At 39.2% G+C, this 19,898-nt stretch overlaps 1 long non-coding RNA gene across 1 annotated transcript; it reads left to right on the top strand.

Moving 5' to 3' along the window:
* The first annotated feature begins 15,900 nt into the window (after positions 1–15,900).
* On the top strand, positions 15,901–17,059 carry LOC141627234 (uncharacterized). Its single transcript, XR_012536803.1, has 3 exons — positions 15,901–16,013; positions 16,287–16,508; positions 16,592–17,059. It is a non-coding gene; the product is annotated as an uncharacterized LOC141627234 (long non-coding RNA).
* Positions 17,060–19,898: the final 2,839 nt, after the last annotated feature.

Genomic DNA, 19,898 nt, shown 5'->3' on the forward strand with positions numbered 1-19,898 from the left:
ATAAGACTCCTGACTGAGAGATAACATCCGACGTGATCTATCTCGATAGATACGGATGCCCAAAATTCTTTGTGCCTCACCCAGATCTTTCATCTGGAAATGGTTCTTCAACCATACTTATACCAAAGTTAAGAGAGGTATGTCATTCCCAATCAGGAGTATGTCATCAACATACAATATTAGGAAGACAATCTTACTCCCACTCGACTTGATATATATACATGGTTCCTCGACCGATCGAGTAAATCCATTCTCTTTTATCACTTGGTCGAAACGATGATTCCAACTCCGAGAAGCTTGCTTAAGTCCATAAATGGAACACTTAAGCTTGCATACTTTCTTAGGATGTTTAGGATCGATGAAACCTTCGGGTTGTACCATGTACAACTCTTCCTCCAAATAACTGTTTAAGAAGGCGGTTTTCACATCCATCTGCCAAATTTCATAGTCATGAAAAGCGGCAATCGCTAAGATAATCCGAATGGAACGCAGCATGACTACGGGTGCAAAAATTTCATCGTAGTGCAAACCTGGCACTTGGGTGAAACCTTTAGCAACTAATCGTGCTTTATAGATATCTTGTTGACCTTCCACATAATGCTTTATCTTGTAAAGCCATTTGCATTGAAGGGGACGAACCTTAGCAGGCAAGTCAACAAGATCCCATACATTGTTCTCATACATGGAGTCCATCTCGGATTGCATGGCCTCAAGCCATAGCTTTGAGTCGGAACTAGTCATGGCACCTTTATAGGTTGCGGGTTCACTACTCGTTAAGAGCAGAATGTCATCTATGTCATGTTCCTCGACCATACCTATGTATCTGTCCGGAGGAATAGAGACTCTTCCCGACCTCCTAGGTTCCTCGGGAATACTAACGCGGCCGGGATTGAAGGAACTGGTTCCTCCAATGGTTGCTCGGCATTTGGTTCTGGAATCTCCGACAGCTCGAAGGTTCTATTACTCTTCGCGTTCTCGAGAAACTCCTTCTCTAAGAACATCGCACTAGCCGCAACAAATACACGTTGTTCGGTTGGCGAATAGAAGTAATGACCAAATGTTCCTTTAGGACAACCTATAAAGTATGTCTTGACCGATCGCGGGCCGAGCTTATTTTCGTGTCTCCACTTGACATAAGCCTCGCAACCCCAAACCCGTATAAAGGACAAGTTGGGGACCGTTCCCTTCCATAGTTCATATGGTGTCTTGTCAACAGCTTTAGACGGACTTCGGTTAAGTATTAGAGCAATTTGGAAGAGCATAACCCCATAATGAATCAGGCAATACGGTGTGACTCATCATGGATCGAACCATATCAAGTAGTGTTCGATTTCTCCGTTTGGACACACCATTCAACTGAGGTGTTCCAGGTGGAGTTAACTGTAAGGCAATCCCACAGTCCTTAAGGTGTTGATCAAACTCGTGTGAAAGATACTCGCCACCACGGTCTGATCGTAGTGTTTTAATCTTTCTACCCAGTTGGTTCTGTACCCGATTCTGGTATTCTTTGAATTTCTCAAAGGACTCACTTTTATGCTTCATTAAGTAGACATAGCCATATCTACTTAAATCGTCCGTGAAAGTGATAAAATACCTATAGCCTTCTCGTGCGGTGATTGACATAGGTCCACACACTTCCGTATGTATGAGTCCTAATAGGTCAGCAGCGCGCATTCCAACACCTTTGAAGGAAATTCGAGTCATCTTACCAATGAGACATGATTCACACGTGCCAAATGATTGAAAATCAAAGGCCGAGATAGCTCCATTCTTTATGAGATGTTTAACGCGTTTCTCATTAATGTGTCCCATACGGCAGTGCCATAGATAAGTTTGATCTTTGTCACCAACCTTTAACTTTTTATTCATTACGTGCAATATTTCAGTGGTCTGATCTAAAACATAAATTCCATTCATGGAGACTGCCTTGCCATAAATCATATCGTGTAATGAGAAAATGCAGCTATTATTCTCTATTACAAATGAAAAACCAAGTTTGTCAGTTTTTTGGATAGACTGGGTACATAATAGCAGTTATATAAAAATAACTCAAATCCGCTAGGAAGCTGGATCACATATGTTCCCCTCGAGACGGCAGCCACTCGTGCTCCATTCCCGACCGCCATCTGTATGACAATAACGTCAAACTTATCTAGCAAGCCAACCGTTATTGATAAACGTGGACCAACTGATAATAATACAAAAGTATACCCTTTGATCCTTTTAGAGATTTATATGTCATTGCACTAACTGTGGAGGACACCAGCCCCAACATGTACGTATTAGGAAGCTCGTTTATTTGAACACCTAATCCCGCCTGACAAGGCTGTCATATACCTATCAAAAATAACCAACTAAACTAACTATATAGCTAGGGAAGTCAGGTCGATCTCCTCAGGGAGGCAAGATATCTGTAAAGGTCCGTCTATTTGGTCACAAATGAGGGGTTTTTGTAGTTTGATTTCCTAAACTAAAAGCTTTAAGGCAAGAGAAATAAGGAAAGAACAATTAAGGCAGAAAAATAGAATTAAACTATTAATAGAGAGGGGACATGTCAGGATTTCGGTTCGCTACGGTAGTCCAATGACTCAACTGTAAACAACTTAGATAAAATACTGCGAGACGGATATAGAAAGGTCCTTCCGGTCCACTTTCTATCCTAAATTACCACTAACTTAACTTTCGTCCTCGTCAGGGTAGTCTACTGTTCATAGCAGGCCTATTTAGTCCAATCTTCCGATCTAGGAATAAATTTAACCAGATTAAAAAGGTGACTCAAAAGCGTGCACTCAACTAAGTCGGTAAATACAGTTATATTGCTATGGGGACATAGTCTCACAATTAATTCATCTAACCTATTTACTACATCGTCACATTTCTACCGTAGATCCCCTAATCCCAACAGGAAAGATTTAGCTACTCATATCGCTAATGTTGTCAATAATAACAATATTGAAATAACTAATAAATGACATAATGAAATTGTAATAAAAATGCATAAATTAATTAGGGCAAAAATTAATTAAGGAAGAACAAAGCAATTAAGATGAACAAATGAAAGATTAATATTAGGAAGGGAGAAAGAGATTACAATCGCAAGAATCCGGCGTAAAGAACAAACAAATCCGAGCTAAATAACCCCGAAAACAAAGTTACAGTGAAGGGAAAAGAGAAGCGCAGTCTTTATTGTGAAAGATGAATAATCAGATAAAAACTTAGATAGAATAGAAAATGATGCTAATGACCTAATTAACGTGTGTTTAAATAGAAAAACTACTAAATCCATTAACTAAAACAAGTTCACGGGCTAATTAAAGCCCACGCCACCCAAAACCACTCGATCGAGTAGTCTGAAACCACTCGATCGAGCATTTCTCCAGATAATCTACTCGATCGAATAGAATTGTTACTCGATCGAGCAACCTCAATTTCCAGCACTTCTTGATCGAGTAAAATATTACTCGATCGACCATTCTCAGCTATGGAAACCACTCGATCGAGTGATAAAACAGCTCGATCGAGTATTCTTCCTTCAAATCAGCTCAAACTCGTGACCGACTGCCTTGTAGACCGCTCCTTCACGCATCTCAATGCAAGATCTCACTCTGGAAAATGCCGTCTCCTCAAAATGCATGCAAAAAGGACGAAAATTGTACGATTCCACTACTTTCGCGTTCATTTCTACAAAACGGACAAAACGAACCAAAGTAGCCAATTCGGGGGCAAAAATGCAATATAAACAGTACGAAAGTACATAGAAATACGTGCTAAAATAGGCTAAAAAGACTATACAAAATACGCGTATCAAAGCTCCCCAAATCGAACCTTTACTCGTCCTCGAGTAAACTACAATGCAACTAATGGAACGGAATTGAAAACTCAGAGCTAGCTTAACTTGTCTACTTGAACCAATTTAATGCAACAAAATTATGATAGATCATAGCTATGCGTCAATACGCAAACGAGTTATAAGTCGTTTGTTGAAATATAGCCAACCTATCGACCTTGCAAGACCAACAAAATCGGACTCTCACGTGGTCACTCTTCTCTCATGAAGCAAAGGGTGAATGTTATATGTAAAAGAGAGAAAGAGAAACAGTCACTCACCTAACTGCAACCTACATAGCATGCATGCAACAAAAATGAAAGACGATTCAAGTACTAATGCACACACTCTAACCAATAATGTCCGTCACAGCCGAGGGCTTACAAATGATATGGGAATAGTGATGTTCAGGTGAGAAAAGGCAAAACAAGTTATGATAATGTGGAGGTAAAAGCGTCAAGCTAGTTCCTATATAAACAGGACCATATAAGACCATTCAATTCTCAGCCGACTGAAAAATAAAGTACAAGTGCCCTTCATTTGGCACACAGCTCAATAGTCTCATACACAATCTCCTCAAAAATATGGAATAAAACGGAGGAGTTAGACGGTCACAAACTTCCCTTTTTTAATACCGTCTAAATGAATCAACTGAAACAAATCAAAAATTTTTTCAACTCTTTTTTTTTTCTTTTTTCTCTTTCTATTTCACGTGAATCACACACTTTTTTCATTTTTTTTCTTTTTCTTTATTTTTTTTCTTCTTTTCATGTTTTTCTCTCTTTTTTTTCAAATCTTTTTTTTTTCTTTTTCTCCTTCCTCTATTTTCACCAACTCCAACCAAATGATACGAACCAAACTGCAGACGGAAAATTATACCACAAAAGGACATACTAAACTAGCTTCACTAGGCAGGCTCAGTTTGGGATGTAGCTAATGGGTCAAAAAGACAAGTTTTGGCTTAAGTGGAGCTAAATGGGTGAAAAATATAAGAAAAAGGGAAAATTTGCAAGCACCTCCCTGCATGTGACACCGACCACAAACCCGAATGTGTGCATTTGACAAGAAATGGAATGTCATAAAAGTGCAAAAATGATGAACATGCTATACAAGGAGTACTACTCTCAATTCCTAATGAACTGGTCATGAATGTCACCAGTTATGGGCTCTAAACCTCAAAAATTATAAAGCAGGTTGCCAATTTATCAGGTCAAGTCTAAACAGTCACCTATATTTGAACAAAAACTCGTAGACTATGCGTATGATAAAGCTAATAACCATCAACAGAAGTGCAAGGCCCAAGTAAAATGACAAGTTATAGTGCAATATCATCACGGAAATCAACCGTTCCGACTCAACCTATATGCAAAAATAAACGTGAAAATTTTTGAATTTTTGAATTTTTCTAACTTTTTTGAATTTTTTGATTTTTTATGAAATAAATAAACAATGCAAGCTGAAATAAATAAAAGTGAACGCAAAACAAATGCAAATGCAGACTCAAAAGGATGCAATACCCTCCCTAAACCAAAACGGACAACGCCCTCGTTGTCCTCCAGCATACACCAGCAGATATATACAGAGGAACGGGAATATACAACCAATAAAGAATGAAAAACAATAAAATAAAAAGGAGGGAAAATAAATAAAAGAGCGAGAATAAACATACAAAACATGAACTTCCCCAAACCAGCCAGAAAACTGGGGAAGTGAGTAGACCAGCAACTACTCGTCAGCCTCCTCGTCACTGTCACGCACGTCCTCCACCGTCACCGTGAAGTTAGGATCTACCTCCTGCCCTCTCCTCCTCCTCTGCTCAGCTCGAGCTCTCTCCGCCGCCGCCGGGTCCTCGTCCTCCTCCTCACTAGCAGACTCCGGGTACCCCTTAGCTGGGTACCGGTAAAAGGAAGGTTGTGGCCAACGCTCTGGGATCGGACGGTGTCACCGCATGTGATACTCGTATAGAGGGAACAAAGTCAAAGCTAAGTCCCGCTCCATACCAGCCTGTCTCTCTGCAATCTCAACTAACAAACCGTCACGGCGCCCTTGGTCCATGACCGAGGACGCCTCAAAGAGTGGTAGAGGTACAAAATTAGCCGGTAGGACCGGCTGTGTCTGATCAGCAGGTGCGGGAGTAGGAGTAGGAGTAGGGATCGGGGTAGGTGTGGCCGTGGAAGTCTGGTCACCCGTGGAAGGTGCGGATCCCTCTCCGGTCTCAAGTTTATGCCGCTTCTTAGCGGCGGGTAAAGTAGTAAGTGGGCGGACCTTGAGGTGGTAATGAGGTAGAGGTGGTGGTAGGGCGCCCCGTGCAACAGTGGGAAAAGGGGCTAGACGAGGTAAGGTGTCACAAGGAAGGTCGACGGACAAGGAACCATCTATCTTCCATGTCCGGTAGTCTTTGGTCAGCCAAGTCTGAGAGTGCATGGCAGCTAGGCTCAGATACCTATCACTGTCTATGTAAGGTAAGTCATGAGGCAAGACGGTGAGGAGAGAACGGGCAAGAATGGTGGCTATGCCACGGCAGACAATAGTGCCCATGAGCTTCTCTCGCTGAGCCTGGAAGTACCTGGCGGTCAAATAAGCGATGTTGAGGGTAAAGGGACCCTCGCCGTCGATGTTCAGGTAACCGCCTAAGATGGAGAGCTCGTTGTTGTTGATATTGTTTGGCTCCTTTCGGCCAAAAATAGTGCTCCCCATCAATCTAAGAATGTAACGGGCGGGGGGTAGGTTGACCTGAGCGAGCTTTTGCTCGTGAAAAGGGGTCTGTGCCAAAGCCCGCCAAAGAAGACTAATGACCTTCCTAGGGGTAACAGTGGTGCCCGTAAAGAAAAGGCCGAGTCGGGTACCAAACTCCTCAAGTTTCATAGAAAAGGACCGGTTATACAACCGGAAGGACACAGAAAGACAAGTAGGGACAGCGTCGTGTGCCCCTGAGGAGAAGGTAAAGGAGCTGAAGAACTCGAGACTCAGCTCCCTAAAAGTGTGGCCGCTCATAGTGATGAGCCCGACCATCCCCGTGCCCCGTAAAAGTTCACAAACTGGCTCGTAGAAACCGAGCCTCTAAAGTGCCGGACGGTCTAAGAATCAGGTAGGGAGAAACTCACATTCAACTAAGTTATAAAATCGCTCACGATGAATAACATTTACAAAAATTACCTGAGGGAACCGAGGGTGTGAGTCAAGAGAGTCATCCCCTCGAACAGTGACCGTGCCAGAAGGAGTAGCAAGATACTAGGAGCTGGCGTAGCACGAGCACGACCGCGACCCCAGCCACGACCTCTAGAACCTAAAGTAGAAGACCATCCACTGACGGTACGAGGAACTAGAGCCGCCCGTAAAGCAGCTGCGACTGCGGGTGAGTCCGCCACAGGTGTGCTCACCGCAGCTGAAGTAGAGGCTGTGGTTGCAGCTGTGACCGCCACTGAGGAAGAAAGACTAGCAGCAGTGCTAGCAGTAGTAGTGGCTGTGACTGAGGTGGTAGCTGAAATGGGGCTAGCAGCATTAGTAGCCACAGTAAACACAGTACCGGCAGCAGAAACCAAAAAAACAGAGGTACTGGCAGGTGCGGAGACGGTAGTAGCAGCAGGGACTACCGTCTCAGACAGAGACAAGGATGGACTGGAAGCGGAGCTTGTAGAAGGCATGGAGCTAGAATCCATCCTGAACAAATAGGACAGGGGAATTTGATAAGAGACAACAGCTTAACAGCATGAAAAACAGCGTGAAATCAGCATGAAAGTTCCCCTAAACAGTCGAAAAAATCGACTACAGCTCAAAATTTCCCAAATTACCTTAAAATTTCAAATGGTAAGAAGTAAACAACAATAGGGGAAGGGTAGAAGAGGATAAATTCAGCAAATTAAGCAACAATTGAGGGAAATTAAGCAAATGGCAGCAGCAAAAACCAGTTTACAGTCGAAAATTTCGACTGTAATTAGCCCTAATTGCAAATTTCGAATTAAACAAGTAAATATCAACGAGGCATGGGAATTAAGCATCAAGTAAGACAAATGAAGCATTGAATCAAAATTATAGTCGAAAATTTCGACCCATAACGGAAAATCGAAACCCCTATTCCTAATTTACTTCCTAAAAAGCCAAATTAATGAAATTAAAATGCAAAGAAGTGTAGGAATTACTTACTTGATGATTTGGAACCTACAAATAGCAATTAATCGAAAATCAACAAGCAACAAGGGTGATTTTTTGATAAAAAAATCGCAAACCCTAATACCTTTAATAGACCGTGTAAAATAGCTAAATCAAAGGGAAAACAGAGGGCTAATGACGATTAATTAACAATGAACACAATGTAGGTGGCGGATTTGGCAAATGGGCAAGAAAATGGAGAGTTTTGGGGGTAATTTTGATCGCAAATAAGGAAGGGGGTCGAAATAAGAATGAAGAAAATGAAATAATAAAACAAAGGAGGAAGTTAAAGAGACTCCCTGCGTGTAAATTCCAACTTTACCCGATCGAGTAGTTTAGAACTGCTCGATCGAGAAGTTCTTGTTTTCATCAACTCGATCGAGTAAAAATTTACTCGATCGACAACTCCCCTTTTCAGCTTTTGTCGATCGAGTAACTGGAAACCTTTCGATAGAACAAATTCCACTCGATCGAGTACAAAAAGTACTCGGTCGAGCTCTTTTCCTCGTGTAAGCCATTGAATTTGTGTAAAAATTCCCCCAACCTGCATAAAAACACTTGCAAAAGTATCCCAGAATACCAAATACGAAAAGTAACAGTCTATAGTCTTCTAATCTATGCTAAAAATTGTAAGAAAACTATATCTCATAAACAACATATTCTTATATGTTACAATTTAATTTAGTCATAAAATTAAATTTAGATCTTATGCATGCAAACATAAATAAATGTAGAGAAGAAATCGTCATTCTTACATTGAGATTTCGGATCAAAGGGCACAAGTAAGATCTCTTTCTTACTTGTTCTTGAGCTTTCCTTATATGGATGAACAAGATTCAAGTTTAGAATCTCTCCCAAAAGCATATACCCAAGGAACACCCTTAAAACCAATATTATTATGATCTAGTAATAATATTAATCATACTTAAATTTGACACAAAAATGTTATTTTTGCTCTTGAAATTTCGGTTCAAGAGGGAGTATGTGAGAGTTTATTTTTGCTCTTAAGCTCATCTCAAAAACTAGAGAGAAGAACTAATTTTTAGACTAGAATGAATAATAGATTAAAGAAGAGAGAAACTCTCTCCTTTTCTTATGGGTGGCCGAAAAAGATGGCCTTGGGTAGCATGCCCAATGCCTTTTATTTTTGCTCTTCTCAAAAGCTAGGTTTGTATGGCTACTAGTAAGATAGAATCATTGTGTTTTCCACTTAAGATAAAAACACAATATCTATCTTACACACCCTCCATTATTTCGGCACATTCAACGTAAAATGGATGGTACATTTTATTTTGTCATTTGTCAATTGTAACATATGTGACATGTTACTTGACATATGAAATTGTAATGTATTTTTAACATATTAAAAATCAACATACTCATAAAATATGTCATATACAAAATCGACTAGTAATTCGTAATTACTTGTACCAAAATGGTTTATCAATTATAAATCACAACATCTTGTATTTATAATAAATCATTCATTCAATCTTAATTCAATATCAATTGTTTCGTAAACAATAATTTTATCCAAGTAATAAAACAATTCGATTACTTAGACCGTATCTCATTTAATAAAATTACAATAAGACACGTAAACTTAACTCACAAATCACCCGTCAATTTTTAGCAATTTAATTAACTCGTATGGGCATACGATTAATTAAATAATCAATTAAGAGTATTTCCCTATAGGTATGACCTAAGGGGATCAACTGATCACCACCGTCGCACGACAGTAATGTCAAACTCTAGTCAGCCAATCATTACCGATATGTGTGGACTAGTTGACTGTAAAATATTACATCCCACATGTATTCTTAAAACGAGATTTAAACATGTGATCATCATGATCAACAGTTGTGATCGCATTATTGTCGGAGGACACATATTCCAACAAAAAATGTCTAAATTCTAATTGTCCTAATTAAAAGTAATAAATAAAATTCAACGGAAAATTTTAAAAAATGTTTGTACAATTTGTTACACGGGGCATTTCCTCTCTCACTTCTCGAAGCAATACAGCAGCCCCTCGGAGGGCTTCTGACTGGAGGACGTCATCTCATCAACATTAATCGTCCTCTTCAAGTTCCATGAGCTTGAACTTGAATCGTTAGGAGGAGAATAGTTGACGTCCACATACGCGCGAACTTTTCTCATCCTTACTCCGTTCTCACTTGCTTTAACATCATTGCACCCACTTTGACTGACATTAATTGCACAATACCCTTTGACAGCTCCTGCATTATTTTCATCTGTACCTGCAGCAAGGAAAACAAACGAACTTTCCTCCTTTTTGTTCTCAACCTGAGGCGGAGGGGTCACAATAGCAGCACAATACTCCAAATTCTCGTTTGGAGTGTCAATAGGAGGGTCAATAGAAGAGAGGGCATTGCAAGGCTAAGCTTGCATCAGAGCCCTTCAGGACTTAGACTGATGGAATATCAATTCTTTGTCCCCAACCTGAAAAGTCAATGTCTTTCCCCCGACATATATTACTGCACGGGCAGTAAATAAAAATGGTCTCCCTAAAATAATAGGGGTATGGGCATCTTCGGGATGTCAAGTACAACGAAGTCAACGAGAATAAAGAATCTCCCGATCTTACAGGTATGTCATCTATGACACCTAGTGGCTGTGATATGCTACGGTCGGCCATCTGAACAGTCATGTTTGTATAATTAAACTTTGTCAATCCAAGTCTCTTAGCTAGAGACAGCGGTAAGACACTCACGCTAAAGCCAAGATCGCATAATGCGTTATCAATTAAGTTGTTCCAATATGACACGGAATCGAAAAACTACCCGGGTCTGACTGTTTGGGAGGTAACTTATTCTGAACTAGGGCCGTCCCTACCTCGGTCAAAGCTACCGTCTCATGGTCGTTAATGTGCCTCTTACGCGATAAAATTTCTTTCATAAATTTAATGTAAGAGGGTACTTGTGTCAGCAGTTCAGCGAATGGCACAGTGACTTGCAAGGTTTTCAGGAGTTCGGCAAATTTGCCGAATTGTTGATTAGCTTTAGTACTTCGCAAACGCCTCAGGAAGGGCACCGTGATGGGTATCTCGAGTCCCTTGTTCATCTCTTCCAATGTATCAGCCGGATCAAGGTCTAAATCCTTCGAACCCTTCTTTCCTCTCGAACGAGGCCTTTCTGGCGATGTTTCACTCGATCGAGCACTAGGAGGCTCTCGATCGATTTGTTCTTTATCAGCGCTACTCGATCGACCAAAAATACCATTCGAATGAGCAGGTTCTTCAACAAAATCACTCGATCGACCATAAATTTCATTCGATCGAGTAAAATCTTTTTCCTGTTCACTCGATCGAGTAGAAATTTACTCGATCGAGTCCTTTCTTCAGCAAAATCACTCGATCGACCCCCAGAAATTAGTCGATCGAGTACTTTCTTTGTCGTCAGCTCTTTTTATTCGACAGAACACTGTTCATCAGCAGTAATTACCTTCCCCGGGTCTGATTTCAGTCCTTCATATGAATAACCGCTCCTCAAATTGATTAAATTCACTGTCTCATGTGGATTCTTATCGGCTTGTGACGGTAAATGTCCCGGTTTCCTTGTGGACTGGTTCGCGGCTAACTGGGATGCTTGAGTTTCAAGTGCCTTGATAGATGCATCTTTTTGTTGATCACTCAGCTGCCACTGCTTTGTCAAAGATTGCAACATCGTCTTCAACTCACCTAGCTCACTTACCCCACCAGAAGATGATGTACCTTGATTAGGTGAAGGAAATAAAGGAGGCTGTTGAAAGCCTTGTTGAGCCTTATAAGGAGGGACATATGGCTGCTGCTACTACGGAGCAGGGTTAGGATTGAGCACATTTTGACTTGTCCACCTCAAATTGGGATGGACTGCCCCTTGGTTGTTATAGTAGGAACCCCCTCCTTGCCTGTATTGTTGAAAAGCAAGGACCTGTTCCTTCTCCGTAAGACAGCCAACAGCAGTGTGACCGTCGTTGCTCCCACACCTCTCACATGTGACAGTCTCCCCTCTAGTAAGCAAATGGACCGTCTGAGGCTCCCCAGCAGAATTTAACTCTAACTTATCAAACCTAGCATTCATGGCTTCCAGCTGAGCCACAACTTGCTTATCGACTGCATGAACTGTTCTAATACCATCCCTCGGGTTTCCATACTCAGCACTGTGGGTCGCCATCTCTTCAATAAGAGCCCATCTCTTTTGGAAACTTCCGTTAGATGCTGCATCATGTATGGCTCTGTGATCATCGTATAGCCCATTGTAGAACTGATTGGACAGGAACCACGGATCAAAACCGTGGTGAGGAATAGACCTCACCAATCTCTTAAAACGGCACCAAGCTTCATAGAAAGTTTCATCCGGTGCCTGTTTGAAGCTTGTGATCTTGGCCCTCAGCTGATTAGTGCGCTGCGGAGGGAAATATCTCTTATAAAAAGCAAGAGCAAGAGTCTCCCAGTCTGTGACCCTCGTGGCCGTGCGGTCCAAATCAGTTAGCCACTCCCCACTCCCTCGTTGAGTCAGTCAAATAAAAAGGAAACAGAACCTCCTTAATCTTGTCTTGAGTTACCCCCTTAGTGGTGGGGATAGTAGAACAGTAGTCCTTAAATACCTCCCTCAGGTCTTCACCTGCCACACCTCTAAACAGATTTCTCTCCACCAGATTGATATAGGAAGGACGGATGTCAAATGTATTCCCATCCTCAGTCTGGAGATTGAAACCCTATGGAATTGATGATGCTTTAGGCTCCGAATGACTAGCAATGTTCGGCATCTTTACTGGTTGGTTTACAGAACAGAAAGTGTCTTCTTCAAACGATGGATTTTCTGTAAAAATTAAATACTGAAGCTCTGGTTCGAAAGTACTCAAGTCTTCCTTTCGTGATTCTCTTTGCAGACGGAGTCTATTCCTGAACAGTCTCTCTAGCTCAAAATCAGCTGAAACTAACTCAAACCTGTCTGACCTGGGCATACACAACACTGAAAGAAAATAAATAAGAACTGCCTCAAGGAATAAAAATTCCCTGAGACGGATAAAATAAACGAAACAAAGACAGATAGGGCAATTGCCTCCCCGGCAACGGCGCCAAAATTTGACAAGGCTGTCGTATACCTATAAAAAATAACTAACTAAACTAACTATATAGCTAGGGAAGTCAGGTCGATCTCCTCAGGGAGGCAAGATATCTGTAAAGGTCCGTCTATTTGGTCACAAATGAGGGGGTTTTGTATTTTGATTTCCTAAACTAAAAGCTTTAAGGCAAGAGAGATAAGGAAATAACAATTAAGGCAGAAAAATAGAATTAAACTATCAATAAAGAGGGGACATGTCAGGATTTCGGTTCACTACGGTAGTCCAGTGACTCAACTATAAACAACTTAGATAAATTACTGCGAGATGGATATGGAAAGGTCCTTCCGGTCCACTTTCTATCCTAAATTACCACTAACTTAACTTCCGTCCTAGTCAGGGTAGTCTACTGTTCATAGTAGGCCTATTTAGTCCAATCTTCCGATCTAGTAATAAATTTAACCTGATTAAAAGGGTGACTCAGAAGCGTGCACTCAACTAAGTCGGTAAATACAGTTATATTGCTATGGGGACAGAGTCTCACTACTACAAAACTCGTTATGGACATCAGTCGATGGACATCAGATTATCTGGAAAACCGATGTACATAACATGCACATCGGTTGTTTGCAAAAACCTGATGTGCATATAATTATATGTACATCGGTTGCGTTAAAAAACACATGTCCATTATTTCTGATTTTAAAGGACATGTTATATTTAATAAAACCCATGTCTTTATAAAAGTCATGGACATGGAACATTGCATTTAACTGATGTGCATCTAAATTGAAAATTATAGGCGGCAAAAATATTTACCTCACCGCCATCACTTATAATTTCGACTACATATATTTTTCCCCAAATCCTCTCTCTCACTCTCACTCCCAAACCCTAACCCCCAAAACCCCGTACTCACTCTCCCTCCCTCTGGCTACCAACCCCGTCCTCAACCCCGTACTCCCTCCTCGTCCTTAGCATACATTCTTGCCTTGCTCTTCTGTGTTGTCTCCACCACCATCTGCCGCCGCACCGATTTCTCTTCCACCGCCGCCGATTTCTGTGTCATCTGTTTGTATTTCTTACCAGATTTCCTTGTCTCTCTCTATTTACTAGTAGAAAAATATTTTTTTGCGGCTCTCTATTTGAGGCGTTTTAGCCTAACCGCAGCAAATAATAAATTTTTTTTTAAATTATATTGCTATTTGCGGCGTTCAAGTTTAAAAACGCAGCAAATAAAGAAAATGACTTAAAAAAAATTAAACTCACTTTCAGCTGTGACCCTCTATACCACTCCCACACATAAAAACTCCCTCACATAATCTCACAAACACACCACGGCATACTCTATCTTTCAGTCCTCTCTCTCAAACTCACTCACCACGAAAAAAAACTTTCACCACGCCACCTCAACACCTCGTCATCTCACCGAAAAAGCGTGAAATCGACCTGCCGTCCTATTATTTGAATATTTGGTATGTAAAATTATGTTCTATGGTTTACTTTGTCGATTAATTGCAGTGTCGATTTTTAGGGTTTATGTTTGTTTTGGATTAATTATTTTAGTCAGGGTTTATATTTATTTTCGATTAGTTCGAGTGTTGAATTTCGAAATACAATTCGATTAATTGTTAGGGTTTATGTTTGTTTTGGATTAGTTATTTTTGTTAGGTTTTATGTTTATTTTCGATGAATTAATTAGCTTCTATTCATTGATTACATTAATTTTAGATCAAACCCAGCTTCGATTTTAGCTCTTTAATTCAAACCCCAGGTGATTTTCCCATTTTTCATGTTTTTTGGTTCGATTTTTTTACAATTTTTTGGAGATTGAGTAGAAATATTGTATCTTTTTTTTAGTAACAATCACTTGTACCATTTCTGCTTTCTGCGTGCTGCTATTTTTATCACTACATAAACTGTAATGCAATTTTTAGACATCAAATGTTCTTTCTGGATAAACTATGTCTGACGAATCTAATTTGAACTGATACTGATGCATTTTGCTTTACTCTTGGTATGATTCAAAGCTGCCCGTTCATCAAGGATCTTGAAATTTCAGTGAGTATATTCACTTTTGGGCTTTTTGGCATTGTTAAACAAACTTTTAAATAACGTAGCTGACCGTTGGTGCTATTTATACCTCATGAGTCATAACCTTGATTATGTTCCATTTTCTGATTATCTCTAACATAGTAGACCGTAGATCTTGCTTATTTTTATCGCTACATGAATATAGAGGTATGCATCAGCAACTGAACCTCCATATTCCATCTATTCTTTGTTGACGTTTCAATATTCTATTCAAGACAAAGATAAGGCCTTTAGTAATATAAGCTGAAACTTATTCTTAAAGACTATTGTAATGCATTGGGTCATATAATTAATATGAAGGAATTGAGAATTCTTTTTAGCCCAAATACTTCTTTGGCTATTACTTCAAAGGATTATTCAGGTGAGTTGTCCATTTATTTTGTGTTATTTCTTTGATTCAATTGATTTTGAGCCATCTTCTATCGATTGTTGATTCTAGGTGAGTTGACTAATTCCATCGATATTCTCAAAGGCTCTTGACTTTGCTGGGTTTATGCAAACTGTTTCTTGTTCGGTATTCTTCCTCCAGCCATGGCTTACATTTTCAAATCGAGGGGGAAACTCAGGTACCTCGACATTTTATACTTGACACTATCATTAAGCATGTAAACCTTAACTTTCTGAGGAGATATAAAATAATTATTTTGTTGTTTTTCGAGTTATTCCTAGTATCTTAAGGCTGTAGTTTTAATGGAAAACTGAGCTAGATTCCCTGAATGTGCAGGTCTTCTTTGACTGGTGGAGATATGGTGCCATTTCTTCTATTTAGCGTTGCAGTAATGTTTACTGGATTCCTGAAACTATCTGTACTATCCCTGCAAACGCCTCACATCATGTTGGAATTGGTGCTATTGTCTTAATGGAGAAACGAGAGGTACGTGTTTTTATACCTGTTTTTCATCATTGCCCCTTTCTCTGGTTCTGTTTTATTTCCTTTCGCTATACAAGGATTTATGATATAGCAGCATCAAACATGGTATTAAATTTCGAATTGAGATTTGATCTTGGATTCGATCATTCATGCCAAACACTATTAGATTGTCTTATCTCTAAACCGAGTTTGAAGAAACAAGCGTTTGAATTTTACGCTCACTTTGGACTTGAGTATCGTATATGTGGCCTAAATGTATATCCTTTCTTTTTCCAGCTGCTTGTAGTACAAGAAAATAGTGGCAGGTTAAGAGGAACTGGTATCTAGAAGGTCCCTACTGGTGTTGTTAACGAGGTAAAGTGCTAAATGTCTTTATGCCACTAAATTCGATGTCGTATAAGACTATAAGGCATGCTGTTAATCTCTGTTGGATTGATGAACATTCAGGGAGAGGATATATGTGTGGCAGGAGTAAGAGAAGTTAAAGAAGAGACGGGAGTAAGTGCTATCTTAATTAAATTCATCCTTTTTAAACCAAAGTGAAGTCACTAGATTTTTCTAATACATCTGTAACTCCTCAGATTGATGCAGAATTTATCGAGGTAGGATCATTCAGGTAATGTTTATACCTTTTTCAAGAACTTTTACATATAGAATCGTTACTATGTTCCAGGCTTTTGAACTTTTACATTCAGTGTGCTAGTAGAGATAAATACGAGCTCATTTGAGCTGCACCGTGGATGTGTTTGAGATGCGATTGGACAACCAGACTCATGCTCGCCGACCTTTAAAATTGAAGCTCAGGAGGTTGTGTTTTTGCCTAGATAAAGAGAATTGACTGAATTATAATTTGAAACATATCCGTATAAGTTCGATCCTAGTTCATTTGGATCAATATTCATTAAAAATTTCGATGAAGGTGGACATACGATGCTATGAAGTATAGATTAGGATAGACGAGTGTCCAAGAGGCAGAAAGGTAGTATTTTTTTTTACTAACTAACGATTTTGCAGTATAAATTAGGACATACGATGCTCCTCGACTTTTTTGCTCCTCACATTCAGGTAAGTGCATTGCTAGTAGTTGTGATACTTAAAATAAAAAATGTATGTGTCTCGTTAGTTATATAGGATCTTCTATATTGATATTTTATTTTCTCGTTAACTTTGTTGTGTTGAACCAGATTCTCTTGGTAATATTGCCCAATGGGAGATGAGCAAATATGAGGCTGCCAACTAGTCTTGTCTCATTGGCCTTTTTTTTAAACAATTATGTAGTTTACATATCGGTTTATATTTTTGTATAGGTTAGTCGTCTAAGTAAATTTGACACATTATGTAAATGAAAATTTTTTGTAATTGGCTTTGGATAACAGATTGATTGTATACATATATTTTTTTTTGATTATGGAGTTATTTTGCATTGTCATCATGTGTACGACTAATATGGGCAACATCGTAATTTTTTTTTTATAAAAAGTACTCCCTCCTATTCTACATAAGTGTCCCATTGTCCATTTCCGTCTATTCACAATAATGTCTCATTGTCTATTTTTGGTAAACTTTTGTACTTATTTTAATCACTTCAACCCCACAACAATACCCCACCTCAACCCAAAATAATACTTTTTTTAATCACTTCACTCACAATAATACCCCACAATACCTTCCCTCTCTCCAATTATCTCACCCCACCACAATACTTTACATTATTTAACTCCTTTCCTTAATTCTCGTGTCATCCCCATAATGGGACACTTATCTAGAATAGGAGGGAGTTATAATTATAGACATCGGATTTTTGCAAAAAACTGATGTCCATTGATCAAATAGACATCGGTTTTCCTAAAAATCTGATGTCCATTAATCAAATAGACATCAGTTTTCCTAAAAATCTGATGGCCATTGATCAAATAGACATCGGTTTTCCTAAAAATCCGATGTGCAAATTTTAATAGACATCGGTTTAAAATCCGATGTCCATTAATCCACAATGGACATGACCAAACTCTACATCGGTTGTGTATCCGATGTCCATATTGCGAAAAGTCCGATGTCCATCACAAGTTATGTAGTAGTGTCTCACAATTAATTCATCTAACCTATTTACTACATCCGTCACATTTCTACCGTAGATCCCCTAATCCCAACATGAAAAGATTTAGCTACTCATATCGCTAATGTTGTCAATAATAACAATATTGAAATAACTAATAAATGACATAATGAAATTGTAATAAAAATGCATAAACTTATTAGGGCAGAAATTAATTAAGGAAGAACAAAGCAATTAAGATGAACAAATGAAAGATTAATATTAAGAAGGGAGAAAGAGATTATCCGGTGTAAAGAAAAAACAAATCCGAGCTAAATAACCCTGAAAACAAAGTTACAGTGAAGGGAAAAGAGAAGCGCAGTCTTTATTGTGAAAGATGAATTATCAGATAAAAACTTAGATAGAATAGAAAATGATGCAAATGACCTAGTTAACGTGTATTTAAATAGAAAAACTACTAAGTCCATTAACTAAAACAAGTTCATGGGCTAATTAAAGCGCACGCCAGCCAAAACCACTCGATCGAGTAGTCTGAAACCACTCGATCGAGCATTTCTCCAGATAATCTACTCGATCGAGTAGAATTGTTACTCGATCGAGCAACCTCAATTTCCAGCACTTCTTGATCGAGTAAAATATTACTCGATCGACCATTCTCAGCTATAGAAACCATTCGATCGAGTGATAAAACAGCTTGACCGAGTATTGTTCCTTCAAATCAGCTCAAACTCGTGACCAACTGCCTCGTAGACCGCTCCTTCACGCATCCCAATGCAAGATCTCACTTTGGAAAATCCCTTCTCTTCAAAATGCATGCAAAAAGGACGAAAATGGTACGATTCTACTACTTTCGCGTTCATTTCTACAAAACGGACAAAACGAACCAAAGTAGCCAATTCGGGGGCAAAAATGCAATATAAACAGTACGAAAGTACATAAAAATACGTGCTAAAATAGGCTAAAAAGACTATACAAAATGCACGTATCACCGCCCGCCTCGATAGAGGCTTCTACTAATAATTAGAGAAAATGTTCATATTTGATATGTCGTCGATGTAATGCATGCAATGCAACAAACATTGATTAATCCTAGCATGTGAAATTAGACTATGTCGGTTAACACGTGTTTTAGCAAACAATTTGGTCGAAATGAATGTTAGATTAATTACATGTGAATGCAATACAATTAAATCATACATAATAAATGAATTATAATTACAAGGTTTATTTTATCTACGTCAAAAGCACGCTCGAAGACGGGATTTCGAGAAAGAAAATAAAAGGAAAATAAAATTGGAATTAAAATATGAAAATACGTCAGATTAGAGGTGATAATACGAATAATAGTTGATTTGAACCGTAATTAGGAGCTACGTCAAAGCGTGAAAGAGTTCAGAGGCCGAAACCAACCAAGAACAAGCGCAGCATCTGCTGCATCCTCTGGAAGAGGCGCAGCACTTCATGCGTCTGTTCTAGAGCTGGGTTCTGGCTGTGAAGTCAGAATCGCAACACTGTTATCGTTCTTTGGTAGATTTAGGATGAATTATCGATATTAGACTCAAATTGAAGTGTTTTAACCGATTATGTGTATCTGAACAAGTCATAAAATGAATTAAAACGAGAAATTACAGCGGTTTACATGATTATGATTATACGATGAACTCATGTCGGAAATATAAAAGAAGCGAAACTTTAGATTTGATTAAGTCGAAACTGGACAAATAAGACTCGGAAGAAAACTTATGTATCAAACTAGGATTCGAGAACCTCGACATGAACAAGTCGACACCCCAAAGAATCGATTTGAATTAAAACGGCGAAAACCTGCAAGT

The sequence above is a fragment of the Silene latifolia genome, chromosome Y, assembly GCF_048544455.1.
Source record: "Silene latifolia isolate original U9 population chromosome Y, ASM4854445v1, whole genome shotgun sequence".
Classification (NCBI taxonomy): domain Eukaryota; kingdom Viridiplantae; phylum Streptophyta; class Magnoliopsida; order Caryophyllales; family Caryophyllaceae; genus Silene; species Silene latifolia.